This window comes from Passer domesticus, chromosome 10 (genome assembly GCF_036417665.1).
Source record: "Passer domesticus isolate bPasDom1 chromosome 10, bPasDom1.hap1, whole genome shotgun sequence".
Lineage (NCBI taxonomy): Eukaryota > Metazoa > Chordata > Aves > Passeriformes > Passeridae > Passer > Passer domesticus.
The window spans coordinates 11,251,873-11,265,003 of record NC_087483.1 but is presented as its reverse complement, the minus strand read 5'-3'; the positions used below and the strand labels follow the sequence as shown (position 1 = coordinate 11,265,003).

Below are 13,131 nucleotides of genomic sequence, written 5' to 3'. Positions count from 1 at the left end.
AGTTTGGTTTTAAAAAGAAACAAACAGAAGTGACTACCTTGCAGCAATATCAAACACAAGGTAAATAACCCACAGGTGTGTGTCATTCAGGAAAGCCCTGATTCCAAGGCTTCCAGGGGGCTTTTTAGGTTCCTGTGGCAGGAAGAGAGAAGGATTGTTCCGGCTGGAATTGCAGTGTTTGGCTTTCATTCCTGCTACTGCTGTTGGCTGTGCTCCCAGATTTTTTCCCCATGTGTGATACTGGGTTCTCCATCCTTCCTGAGGCAGGAAACCGAAAGGATGAAAGAAACTTTTATTGAGGAATGCCATTGGAACTAGGGGTTATTTTTAAAAGTGCACTTCCAGGTGTGAAATGTAGTGGGAAGGCAGAGCTAATAGCTCAATGAGACACTGGGGAACTGCAAGGTACAGTTGCTTCTATTTTTAATGGAGGAATTTGGCCAAAGCCGTGGGCAGATCATATTTGAATTATAAGTAATCACAGCAGAGCTTCCTCTTGGCAAGTTGATAAGAAACACTTAAGATTCCAAAAGCTCCATTGTCTGGTTCCCCAGAAAAACTAGGAAATTCTGTACCAAAGACAACTCACAGTTTGTATTGCAATGTGTCTTGGGGGTTTCTCAATCAATGCAGAGCTATTCCTATTTATGGCTCATCCTAGGTATAAGCATGACTTATCACATGTGCACCCTCTTACAGCAGGGGATGGTCTGTGCTTCTTCACCAAACTGTTTATAAAGGATTGTCCCTTTAAGTAAGCTTTAAATTTACTGTTATAAGCATAAATTTACTGTTATAAAATATAGCAGTTGATATTAAGAACAAGATGTTCTTTTTGCATTAATATAAGATTTCCCACATATAGAGTTATATTTATAAAAGCATAGCTGTCTTTAGTGATTAAATCATAAAATAGTCATTTCTAGGTATAAAAGCCCTAAATCTGACATTTTAAATGTTTGAATCAAGTGCATGTTATGCACCAGTCAGAGAATGTACTATGAATGTGGATACTCCTAAACACTAATCCACTGCAAAGTAATTTTGCTGTAGTAAGCATTTAAAAGCAGAGAAATTAAAGTTGACATGACAGTAACATAGCAGGAAGGTTGGTACACTAAACCCAGCTAGGAAGACGAGTTATCCCAGGAAGTCATATGGTAAATAATGGTATTCTATATGCCAGATAATCAGTGCTTCTGGAAAAAGTGACAAAAAGCCCAGCATTGCAGTAGCAAAATGCTTAACATGGGGAATTGATAGTTTATATCGTGGCTATTACCAGTAGAGAGGTTTTATCCTTCTCTGTTTGCCACGTGTCTTGAGAGCTCAGTGATTCTGGTATTTCCCCTCTCTTTCTGCACTTGCATTTACTTTTGGCACTTGCCTTGATTTCAGCCATTGGGAACTCTCAATATTGGCTCACTTTGCAGCTCTGAGAAGTGTGTTTCTTTACAGTGAGGAGGTTTCTTTTCCCTAAGCTTCCTGGGTGCTTTGTCATACCTTGCTTGACTTTAAAGAAAAAACCCAATACTCTGTGAACACAAGCACAACTCATTTTTCTACTCCAACAGTCAGATGTGGAAGTGAGCCTGGAGTCCCCCAAACCCCCTACCTTCTTGATATAAAAACTGACAGATATATTTTCCTTTCTTCCCTGCATCCTGCCTCAGCAGCCTCCCTCATGTCCATTTTGCTTCAGGCTGTGGCTGAGCACAAACCCTTCACCTGTCCATCTCACCATCTCTTTCAACTTGGACAGTTTTTCTTAAGTCTGCAATGGCCAGAGGGAATGTATTAAGAGCATAACTGGCAGATAAAAATAACTTGCTGAAGGTTTCCAAGTTTCATTCCACAAGGTAGATCAACATGCAAGGAGGAAATTCCTTATTTTAACACCTTTTAATCATAAAATCACTGAGGCTGGAAAGGACCTCTAAGATGTGCTCAGCACAAAACCATGTCCCCAGCTGCCACATCCACACCCTGGTTTTGGGCATTTCCAAGTGAAGTGGGGAGAGTGGAAGCCTGGAGATGCTGCCCCATGTTCACACAGACACTTTGTCACTTCACTGGGAGAGAAACAAAGGGAAAGCTGCTCTAGGAAACAGAGTTAATGGATTTTCCAGTAACCTGCTCATTTCCCTGATGAGGAACTGAAGGGCCTCTTGCTGCAGGGGTCTGCAGAGAATCCCACTGCAAACTGCCCGCTCAGCAATTCTGTCTCACACATCTGCGCTGCACAGAAATATTTGCAACTTCAGGCAAAAGTCTAAGCATGTTAGTTTTGCAGTAAAATAAAAAGCCTGCATACAATTACCTCTTCTAGAAATCTGATGCATGTGCAAACTAACAAAAAAAAAACAAACCAAAAAAAAAAACCCAAAACACATTAGTGGGCTAAGATGAATCTGTTAATTCCATTTTTTTTCCTAAGCTGTTCATCAGTGGAAAATGCAACTAACATTAAGTACATTTTTTTTTTGTTTCTACATAGAAATATTTTTAAAGAGAAATCTGACTGGAGCCTACTCCTCAAACTTAATCTGTGAGCAGTGTTTGAGAATATTTTTTTAAGGCTACAAACAAACTGTGTTCTTATGGCTGCTGGCACAGCAGCCAGTAAATCAATGCCTGGCAAATCAATAAGATGATCTTATGGGACCAGGAGAACAACTTGAAACTTGAGATGTTGAACCAAAGTGAGAACTGTTCTGCCACTGTAACTGAACTGCATCTTAAATTACTTGGATGAATAAAAGGGTTTTGAAAACCTTTGACCCATTTGATTTGATAGAATACAATTTAACTGTAAAATAATCAATAAAACTAATAATTCCCCAAACATCTCAAAGTGAAAAGGTTTCACTTGATGTAGTGAATAAATATATAGCATAGTGTTTTTTTTAAAAAAACAAATCAACCTTTGATGAAATCCAGAGAGATTAAAAAATGCCAGTTGTCAAAAATAAATTTAAACTATTAAAAGCAAAGCATAAATAAAAATTTGCTCTACCCCAACAGTGCACTCAAGGAAAACAGGATTAAGTTACTGGTAACTACACAAAGAATTACAATTCTCACATTTTATGCCTTGCCATTTGTCTTTAGACACATCCACCCATCCTCCCCCTGCTTCAGAATTTCAAAAGTGATTTTTGTACCAGTGTTAAAAAGTGAAGGAAAATACACACACAGAGTTGGTTAAAACCTTTCTTAATTTGGAAAATAATCTGGGATTTGAATGCCATTGACCAAACCTGGATTTTAATTATGATTTTTTGTCAGTTGGCAGGCACAGGGCATAATGGAGACGCTGATTTATCCCTGCTCCATGGAGAAGATTCAGCTGTCCCCTGTGATTCCACTTCTGTTCGGGTTGATTTTCAGCAGTGTACCTTTAATTAAATCACCAGGATCAATGGTCTTCCATGCAACTTGGCAGGTCAGCCATGGCTCTGTCCACCTGAATCCTGAAATCCTCTAAGGCTGGATATTCTACCAGCACTCTGAGTAATCTTTCTCATTACCACACGAATGAAAAAAACACACCCACCCTCTTGCCAAAAAACCCCTAAGGCAAACCAAAACCAAAAAAATCCCCCCCACACTTCTATGTACAGCTTTGAGCTTCAGCAGAAATTTTCATTTAAATTCTATCAATATATTTTTATCACTAAGATTAAAATTAATAGCAAATGTACTAAATAAAATATATATTTTAAATGACATAACATTTCAAAAATGGATTTAATCTTCCCTCATGCATGTTTAATTAAGGCTTTAAATTATGCCACCCTGCACTGTTGAGCAATGTTTCTTTACATCACTGAGAAATGGTTTCACATCACACCAAAGGCAAAAGCAACACCAGGTCAGTGTGGCTTTTCTCACAAGTTTTGGAATGTTTGTGTTGATTCATTGATATCCATATGACTCTTTATTATAGAAATATAGATATAAATATAATGTGACAAATATTTACCAATGTTTCTAACATTGGTAATTCCTTACATTGATAATTTTCTAAAACTCCCAAATTCACCAGAACTATTTCATCAATGACAAACTTAAACAGTTTATACTGAACCAGTATTAGCCACAGTACACCACAATTCACATCACCATGTATTTTATGATCTGGCTTTTCAACCAACAAAAAAAGATTTTGTCTAAACTGTTAATGGCAAGACTCTCTTGTCAAACAATGTAGGACAAGGTGGGACATAAGCATAAGTGCCTGAAATCAATCATCCTGGTTAATTCTGTTATTCTTCATAATTGGAAAATACAGCATTATACTACCTGGATGCTGTTATATTAAGAAACAAGTCAGGCATAGCATTTTAAAATATATGTATATATATACACACATATATATAGTATACATTATGTATATACATATATATGCACTATATAGGCATATATATAGTGTGTGTATATATATATATATAGGCATATATATAGTGCTGATTTTAGGTCTAAGTATTTGCAAATTGTTTTTTTTTAAATGATGATTCACTGACTGAAAGTGATGTGAAAATGTGTATCTAAATACAAACCCACACATGTATTTTATCCTCTTTAACATTCCATTATCACTACAAAATTCAAAGAGTAGATAGAGCCCTGTCATACAGGTGACCAGATATGTAGACAGGAGTGTCAGTGTAATGTGATATACACACAATAAGGCATTTACTACAGGCACCCATCACTGGCTGCACTGACAGTGAGCATCACCAAAATTCAAAAGAAGCTTCGTTAAATTCATGAGACAATTTAAAGTAAACAGCTGCTTTGATAAGACAGAATATTTACACCGTAACCCCAAATATCTAGGAGGAAACACAAGAAAAATTACACAAAATGTTCTTTACTCATATGTAAAGTGTACTTACCTGAGCTAGCTCAGTGAAGAGCTTTGTTAGACTGCAGCCATCCACAGGTCTTTGGCACTGAGTGAATGCAATTTCTGGGCATTTTTTCAGCTGGGAGTTTTCATCTTTTTTCTACTGCTGGTATTGTCTCTGTACTCTGAATTTCACAATGAGAAGCTGAATTAAAGTGAAGTTGTTTTAATGAAGTTATGCTCCTGGCTATGTTCTTTCCAGGGATGGGATTTCTCCTCATACGTTGCCATAATCAGCAGCTGCTTCCCTGGAGGTTCCCTCATGCCATTTCCAGGATGTAGGCACAAAAGAATTGCACCCTGCTGTAAAATTGAGGGTGGAAGAACAGAAATAAACATCAACAGTTCAAACAACAACAAAGAGCAGCACATTACTGTAGAAATAAACCTCTGTGGTGCACAAAACTTGAACATAGGGAAGAAGAAAGGAGGACAGAAATGAGACTGTCCACTCCATTCATAGCCCAAATGCCACTTCATGGCAAGGCACTCATGAGGGTGTGGCCACCTAAGCTGCTTTTTTTATCTGTATTCATCAATTAGTTAAAGATATTCACAACTGGAATGTTTTTTTTTTGTAGATATCACATCCTTTATTTCCAGATCTCACAATTTCAACTGTGAATGCCTGAAAAATAAGCAATGTGAGTGACTAATAGGGGCAGCATCTACCCTGTGGTAAGGAACATTTCCAGCTACTGTGTTCTCTATTTGTAATTGAAAACCATTGATTTAAGTGTTCAAAATGGAAACGTTTGCTTACAGCGCGGTCTCCTCGCAGATCGGAATTAAATTCATAACAGCTGCGATTATGATCACTCTTCTGTCCCTCAGAAAAACAATTAAGGTTGCTGCAAGGGAGCACATTAATCACGACAGAGCAGAACTGATGAGGAGTAGAAGGCAATGGGCATGAAAAGCCTTGTTCAGATCCCATCAACTCCGCAGCACGCACTGGCTGACAGGAATTGTGTCTGCCTTGTAAGAGCGGGTTGTAGCAAAGAGATAAAAACACTCATCCCCCCTGAGCTGCACATTTACACACTTGCCTTCCCTCCAGGTGCCTTCTCAGGGTTTTGTAACTTTGCTGGGCAAAGCGTATTTCCAAATATCTGCCTTTCAAATGTTGTAGATGAAAGGAATGACGTGGTGACACCAAAAGATGTTTAGTTAGATAAACTGCTTTCTATTTAGAAGGCATTTATTGCATTCCTATGGTAACCAGGCATACTCCATCCTGTCACACAACACCCACCTGGGACAGAAGGAGAAAGGGAAATTATATATTGCATAATTGAACATATTTTCACTTTTTTTTCAATGTGACCTGGTCCAAATGCATTTACAGTTTTGGTTGTCATTTTTCAGTCTGGAAGGAATCTGTACACAGAAGTGACCTATTGCACACATGAAGAAAATAACCGGTCATCATGCTCACTGTAACAAGAAATATTTCTTCCAAAATCTGCAATTTATTCAATTACTATCTTGTTTTTGCACTGAACAACAATTTGAGAAAGTTGTGGGACATATCAAAATTGAGCAAATGATTCTTTATAAGATCCAATTATTTATAAGATCCAAAATATTGCCTGTTTGCCAGCAAAATCCAACAAAGTATCTCTGAAAATCTGCAGTCAGCCTGTATTTTCCTACACATCACCTACAAAAACACACACTGAAAATGATCTGTGGGTTAGACTTCAAGCAGCCACCACCTTACCCAAAAAGCAGTTCAATTCATTATATCCCAGAGAAAGAAACCACTCTGCCTATGAATTCTGCAGTAACAGTAAGGGTCTCTCTTGTTTTGGTTGGTTTTTTTGTTTTATTGTCTTGCTCATTGGTATTTGGCATGAATGGAAAAATTGGCACAGAGGCAAGTTAAGATCTGGATTTTAAATGTTTAATTTTTCATTAAAATATGCCTTTAAATCATATGTGAATAGGGATCTGCTGTTGTTTGATTTCACTGTTTTTTCCAGGTTGTTTTCCCACATCAGGATGTTTTGCTCCATGTAAAAAAACGGACCTGACTGCAAGATATGGTGATATATCCATATCCAGAAAAGTGAGTTATTTATGGTCATTGAGAGTAGAACAGGCTCTTACTTTAAGAAACTGTAAAAAAATGGTCTTAAAAGTCTTCAGAACGTATTAGATCAAAATCAAGCACCTTTCATAATAAGTGCATAGCCAAAATGACGGCTGAATCATTTAAACACTAAATGAAACACTAGAGAAATATATAGTCCTGGATTGTTCTTCAAGTCCTGTGAAATGAGCAGCACTTTCTCATGTGCATCATCTCCCCTGAATGCACTTTATTACTCAGACTGAGAGGAGAATAGGACCCAGGTTCTGAAAAATTGATTTAAAGCTGGATTAGTGGCACTGGTGAACAAAATCACTTCAAACCTCTGCAGTGTTTATGGGCCTTGGCCAGCCTTGATGGTATCATTAGAAGCTGGGACCAAAGGGAGCTGCTGCAGAATGCCTCCCTGTTGCTTGAACTCAAGGGTTTTTCTTTCAGAAATTAATTCATGTAAAAAATGTACTGAGGATTTGCACAGCAATTTCTTCTGAAATGATATCTGAAAAAATTCCGAGTGAATTCATTAGTATTAAAAACATTGTCTCTCTTTTCTTAGCTGAAAACTTCATGAAAATCAAAAAGTTAATAGGAGATATGTCATCTACATATTAACTGTATAAGGTAAGTGTATCCACTGGATTAGAAAGCAAATGGAACAGTTTCAGTCTCCTGAAGGAAGCAGAGAGAAATTATTTCTGTCCTGAGTCACACTCCCTGTTTGTGTCTGAGATAAAACTCAAACCCATGACCCTTCATTTCTGTACATTCTGTTCCTCACAAAACAAAAACCATTTCAGGATCTTGAATCTGTTCTAGTGTGAATATCCAGGGCTGACAGTAACCAAAATTGCATCCTAACCCCAAAACACAACCAGAATGGCACACGCAGCAGGCCTCAGATGCATGCCAGCAGTAAGCAGGAAAGGTTTTCTTTCTCTTCCTCTGCATTTTGCAATGCAAAATGAATCCCCCAAATGAAAGGTGTGTTTTTAATCTTCCTTTTTGACAGCTCAGGTACCAACCGACAGCTTTAAGACACATTAATCTGACAAGGAGCATCACAAGACAGAGAGTTGAGAGGAAACTAGAATTCATGTTTTAACTCTCAAAGAAGCAAAGAGGGTTTTCTTTTTCCCTGAAAAAAATATCCATTGGGATAAACAGTAATTTTCTTATTGTATAACAGAGCAAGTACATTAAAATTTCTGGATGATTTGAAAGAAAAAAAAATGTATTATTGAATAAAATATCAGTTCCCTTTGACAAGCATCAAGAAAAAGCCAGTTCTCAAAATCTCTCCTGCTTGTGAAAGGAGAACGAATGTGCAAATCACTGCATAGACTTTAAAAGAAAAATAATATAGCCAGCATATTTTAAATTACCAAATTCAGTTACTCCAGGATGGTATGGTGAGATCTTCTGGGAAAATAATTGGCTGAGACCCAATTTATGGTTATTAGGACACAGATATGGTATGCTTGGGATGTTAAACTTCAGAGTCTGTGAGGCTGATGATCAGTGTGACAGGGTTGTGGGAAGAGAACATTCAAAACTGTTCTTAGCCGTCTCAGAAAGAGCCTTCAGAGCCATTCAATGGCTCCAGAAATTCCAATCAGACCCCAAAAGCTGTCAAATCTAGGCCTACTTGAATATCCTGAATTCAAAATCCAGACTGGCTTGAGACCTCTTAGCTAAACCTTCATAGCATCAAAAATTCACTGAGAGAGATGAGTTCAGGCTACAAATACACATTCAGAGCAGCTCTATCAGATACAGATGTTGCAGATGAGGATATGCAGATTTCAAGTTAAACCAACACAAATTTATTACTATTTTAATGGAACATTGATCAGGAAAGGGCCCCTCTCCCAGGATGACACTGTTGTTATCACAGCATAAGAGACTTACACATCACCTAGAGGAACACCAAATTCAGCCCCAGGGAAAGATGCACATGACCATTCTGTGAAACAGAGCAACCAGTTAATAGATCAAGAAAAAATTATTTGAAGCTGAACTATCACAGAGCAAACACAAATATTTATAACAGAATCACCACGAAAAATTCCCAGTCTGACATAGAACCCAACTGAAATGATCCACATGGATTGTAGATCCATGAAACTACAGGGAAAATGGAAGATATGTAAAACATCAGCACTTTAGGTCACCTGCTATATTTGTTTTTGATGGCCAGGAGCAATCCACTGCAGAGGAGCACTCCCAGGGAAAACACCAGCAGGACAGGACAGAACCCAGCTGAGTGAGCTCTCATCATCTTAAGGAATATTTCAATTGCTGGAATTAGAAAAATAAAAAGTCAGTCACTATTGAATCTCCTGTTATTACCCATTTCTAAGCAAGAAATAGATCCCACTTTTTGTTTTGTTTTAAAACACATGAAAACAAGGTGTTTAAATTAGTCAACAATCAAAGGGTGCAGACAATTGGAAAATTTCTCTGCAAGACTACTGCAAATTGAGCCTGTAAGGTCCTGTTGCTCCTCCTCACCTTCCTTCCCACCTCTGCAATGCACCACTGGCATCTCCAAACCCTGCTTTTCCTCAGTGAGGCTGTCCTTTGCTCTGAAATCCCAGAAGCCACTACTCTGCATCACTCCTCCTAAACCTACTGAGTGACCCAGCACCAAACTGAGCATTCCCAGACTCTTTTCCATCTAACACCCAGGCTTAGCCAGCTACCACCACAAAACTGAATTTTGCCTCCCTGTAAATTTAGGCCACGATGATAATATTAAAATTCCACCTTATTGTTTAGCTGCACTTAAGGCCAGCCCTGAAGGCCTTCAAGAATTCCTGATAATGTGAGTACTTGGTATTATGGCTTTAGGATAAAATATGGCTCTATTTCGCATATTATTTAAATTACCTTACATTTTTTATTTCCACTGTTATTAAACTGTAATGAATTTATTTGTTTATGGAAGTGTGCACTGCATGTCTAGTACTGCTCCATAATGGCTGGATTTAGAGCCAGCCTCTGATTTCTATCCTAGACATCATTAAACAATTTATTTTCTGTGATAGGGGAATGTGCTCTTGGGCAAGAGCTCTCCATTAATATGAATTATTAACAATATGTATATACATGCATTATGGATTTAAAAGATGAAAAGAAAGCTTGCCAGTTATTCTATGGAGCTTTCTCCATCTACACAAGGCCACTGAATTTCAGACAGCTGTCTGCTGAATGGTCACAGACAGGGAATCCCTGGTGACCACTAGGGTTTTGCTTTCCTGTTGCTAGAATTCCAGCAGTATTCTAGCAATTCTAGCACTGTTCTGCAGTGCTTCAGAACAAAACTCTCTGGCTGGCAATATCTGCTCAGCCCTGCACTGCTCCTCCCCATTGCAAGGTGGAGATACAAAGCAGCCAACAGCTCCCCAGACATCCACAGCCCCTGGAAAAGGGGTCTCAGCACTGCCATCAAAAGGCAGTTTTATTAAAAAACATCTTGCAAAGAGGGATGTTTGGGTAACTGCAGCATTTGAGGAAAATCATGTCACATTTAGCTGCTCCTGCTGACGCGTCTCTCAGCCCCGGTAAGCCTCAAAACCCTGTGTGGTAATGAACAACAAGGGGAGAGGCAGCTTTGCTGTGACACAGCAGCACTCAGAGCCTGGTACACTCCCACCTCAAGTCAAATCTCCCACCCATGCACTGCACTGGCCTCCATTTGTGTTTCCCTGCAAGTGAAAAACACTCTAAATAGCTGCTTGTGTCTTTAACCTCTCCAGGTAATTAGTCCCCGAGTTACTGCAGGATTTCTACGTGCCACAGTGCTGTGTCAGGAAAACCCAGCCCTCACCATCCTGGGGTTAAAAGTAGAAGTACCCTCCCCAGGATAATTGAATAAAAAGGAGGCTGGGGGTTCTAGAGATTAATTATCACTAATTTCTGCAGGCTTCAGTAGAGTTTATGGAAACTATCTTTAAGAATTCTTGCAGCAGTGTCTTCCCTCCACCCAGCCTCATTTGTATCTCTTTGCTCCACCATCCAGCTCCTGAATATTGGCAGGATGATTCCCCTCATCCCTGCTTTTCCTTTCCCTCCAAAAGTAAAACCACGTTCCATTTTCCTTAAAAACATTCTTCAGAGTAGCAATTGCTGCTCCCCCTGTGGATACTGTCCCACATAATACTGCTTCCCTCAACAACCTGCTGCCCAAAATTCAGCTCCCAGTACTTGACTGGTGACTCAAGACTGCTTTTTCTTGCACAGATGTTGTCTTTGGAAGGGTATTTTCCATTTTATATAAAATATTATTACTATTGCTCTTTTTCTTCATTATCAATTTCTTATCTTTGACAACTTCCGCATGAAACCTTTTGTGATCAACACTCTGTATCTCACCCCAACGCTTAGCTTCTATTTAATCTGCTTTTTACGACCTTAATAGCATTTTACCTTTTTTATTAACCAATAACACACTCAATGGCCCACACCACTTTATGGAAAACAAACCACAAAACCAGCCCCCATCCCAGACTGGGCTTCCTCTTATGGCTTCAAGAACAGAGTCCTGACTGACCTCTGCCATGAGCAGGCAACTGCACCCACAGAGCTGAGGAAACCCAGCTGGAGACCTGAGTCTTCTTCAGCTGGTGGCACTGGAAGAAAATAACTTCCTTTTCATTTCTTCTGCTCCTGGAGAATGACAAGTTGAAAAAAGGTGAGCAAACACGCAGCTGTAGGCAGTGGCAGGGAGAGCAACGGGCTTACTTTGCACACTGAGGGTTCGTGCCACAAATAATTTCTCCAGAGAGAAGAGGGACTTTATTAAGAGCAAATTGTATGCAGATTTTCTCCTGCTAACCTTAATTTTTTTGTTGTTGACACTGATGGCTTGACAGACCAGCTGAGGCAAACAGCACTGCTAATTTCAGTGGTAAAAAGATATAAAGCAGAGACACCCAATAAAAAACAAGTGAAATAACTTTATGCAACTTCCCTCCACCCTCAAGAGGAAAAGATGGGTTCATTATATTATAACCACTTTTTCCTTATTATTCTGTGTCAATATTCCTCCCTTCAATGATTTCTTCCCTTCTGTTATGCACATTTCAACTAAGATATTCATACCACTACTTATATATGCCTGGAAAAAAAAGAATCCTAAACCAGTAACCTGGTACATGTGTACAAACACACACATGCACACCTGGAGATGTATAAACACCAAAATGCAAGTAAGGTTCCATTTTCACTTACAATCCTACAAGGAAAATGTATGATTTAGGCATTGTCCAACTCAGGTTTCCTCCTTCCAGCATCTGCTACAGTGATTGCTTCAGCAGGCATTATTGACAAGGGAGGAGAGACTTCACTGGATTGCACTGTCATTCTTTCCAGCACTCCAGTGACAAAAAAGCCATTTATAGAAGAGTCTGTTACATGCAAGAAAGTTTGGGGTCAAATTACTTAGGCTGTTAAAATCTGAGTTGCATTACAACAAAAAATTTGGACCTGAGCTGGGCTTCACGTTCTCTGTATTCACAGTAGTGCAAATATATTCATTTAAATGAATCTCCTATTTCTTCCTGCAGGTTTCACTGGATTAAATCAAGGTAAGACTGCACTAGAAGTGTAAAATTTTTCCTTTTGTAAATGTAAAATTTTTCCTTATGTCATGTAGGATTCTAAATGTCCAATACTTACTTGCTGTTTCTTATCCACAAGAAAGGTACACAGGTTTTATCCAGCTGATTTAAAAACAAGTATTTTCAAAATTATTTTCCTGTTCATTGTTTCTTTTGAGGAAGAAAATTTCTCTTTTAAAGTCTAATTCATAGCAAACAAACACCACTTCTGATTTAAGAGCAACCATCTTTAATTCTCATAAATAATACTGTATTCATCGTGGATTCACATTTGAATCTTACTAATGCTTTTCTCTACACGGATTTGCACATTTTGATCTTACCCCAGCAAAAATGAAGACTACAAATGCAGCATATTACCTGCCTATTGTATTAATGTAGTTCTACTTAATAAAATTTTAAAGTGAGCCTGTACAGGTAGAGAAATCAATATTCTAATTAATTATTTTTCTCTTTGGTATTAGACTAGAAGGAGTATGTATGTGTTTCAAAACACTGATGAT

At 38.5% G+C, this 13,131-nt stretch overlaps 1 protein-coding gene across 2 annotated transcripts in view; it reads right to left on the bottom strand.

The window, feature by feature from the left end:
- ZNF804A (zinc finger protein 804A) overlaps positions 1–13,131 on the bottom strand; it is a 225,826-nt gene that overhangs the window by 62,996 nt on the left and 149,699 nt on the right. Inside the window, exons 5-8 of one of the 2 annotated variants that reach the window (XM_064433768.1) lie at positions 11,560–11,675; positions 9,179–9,305; positions 8,916–8,970; positions 4,902–6,167 (exon numbers count right to left, since the gene is read on the bottom strand). The gene's annotated coding sequence lies outside the window, so the exon portion shown is untranslated. Of the gene's footprint in view, positions 1–4,901; positions 9,306–11,559; positions 11,676–13,131 lie in introns of both variants that reach the window. The other variant, XM_064433769.1, reaches the window with a different exon arrangement.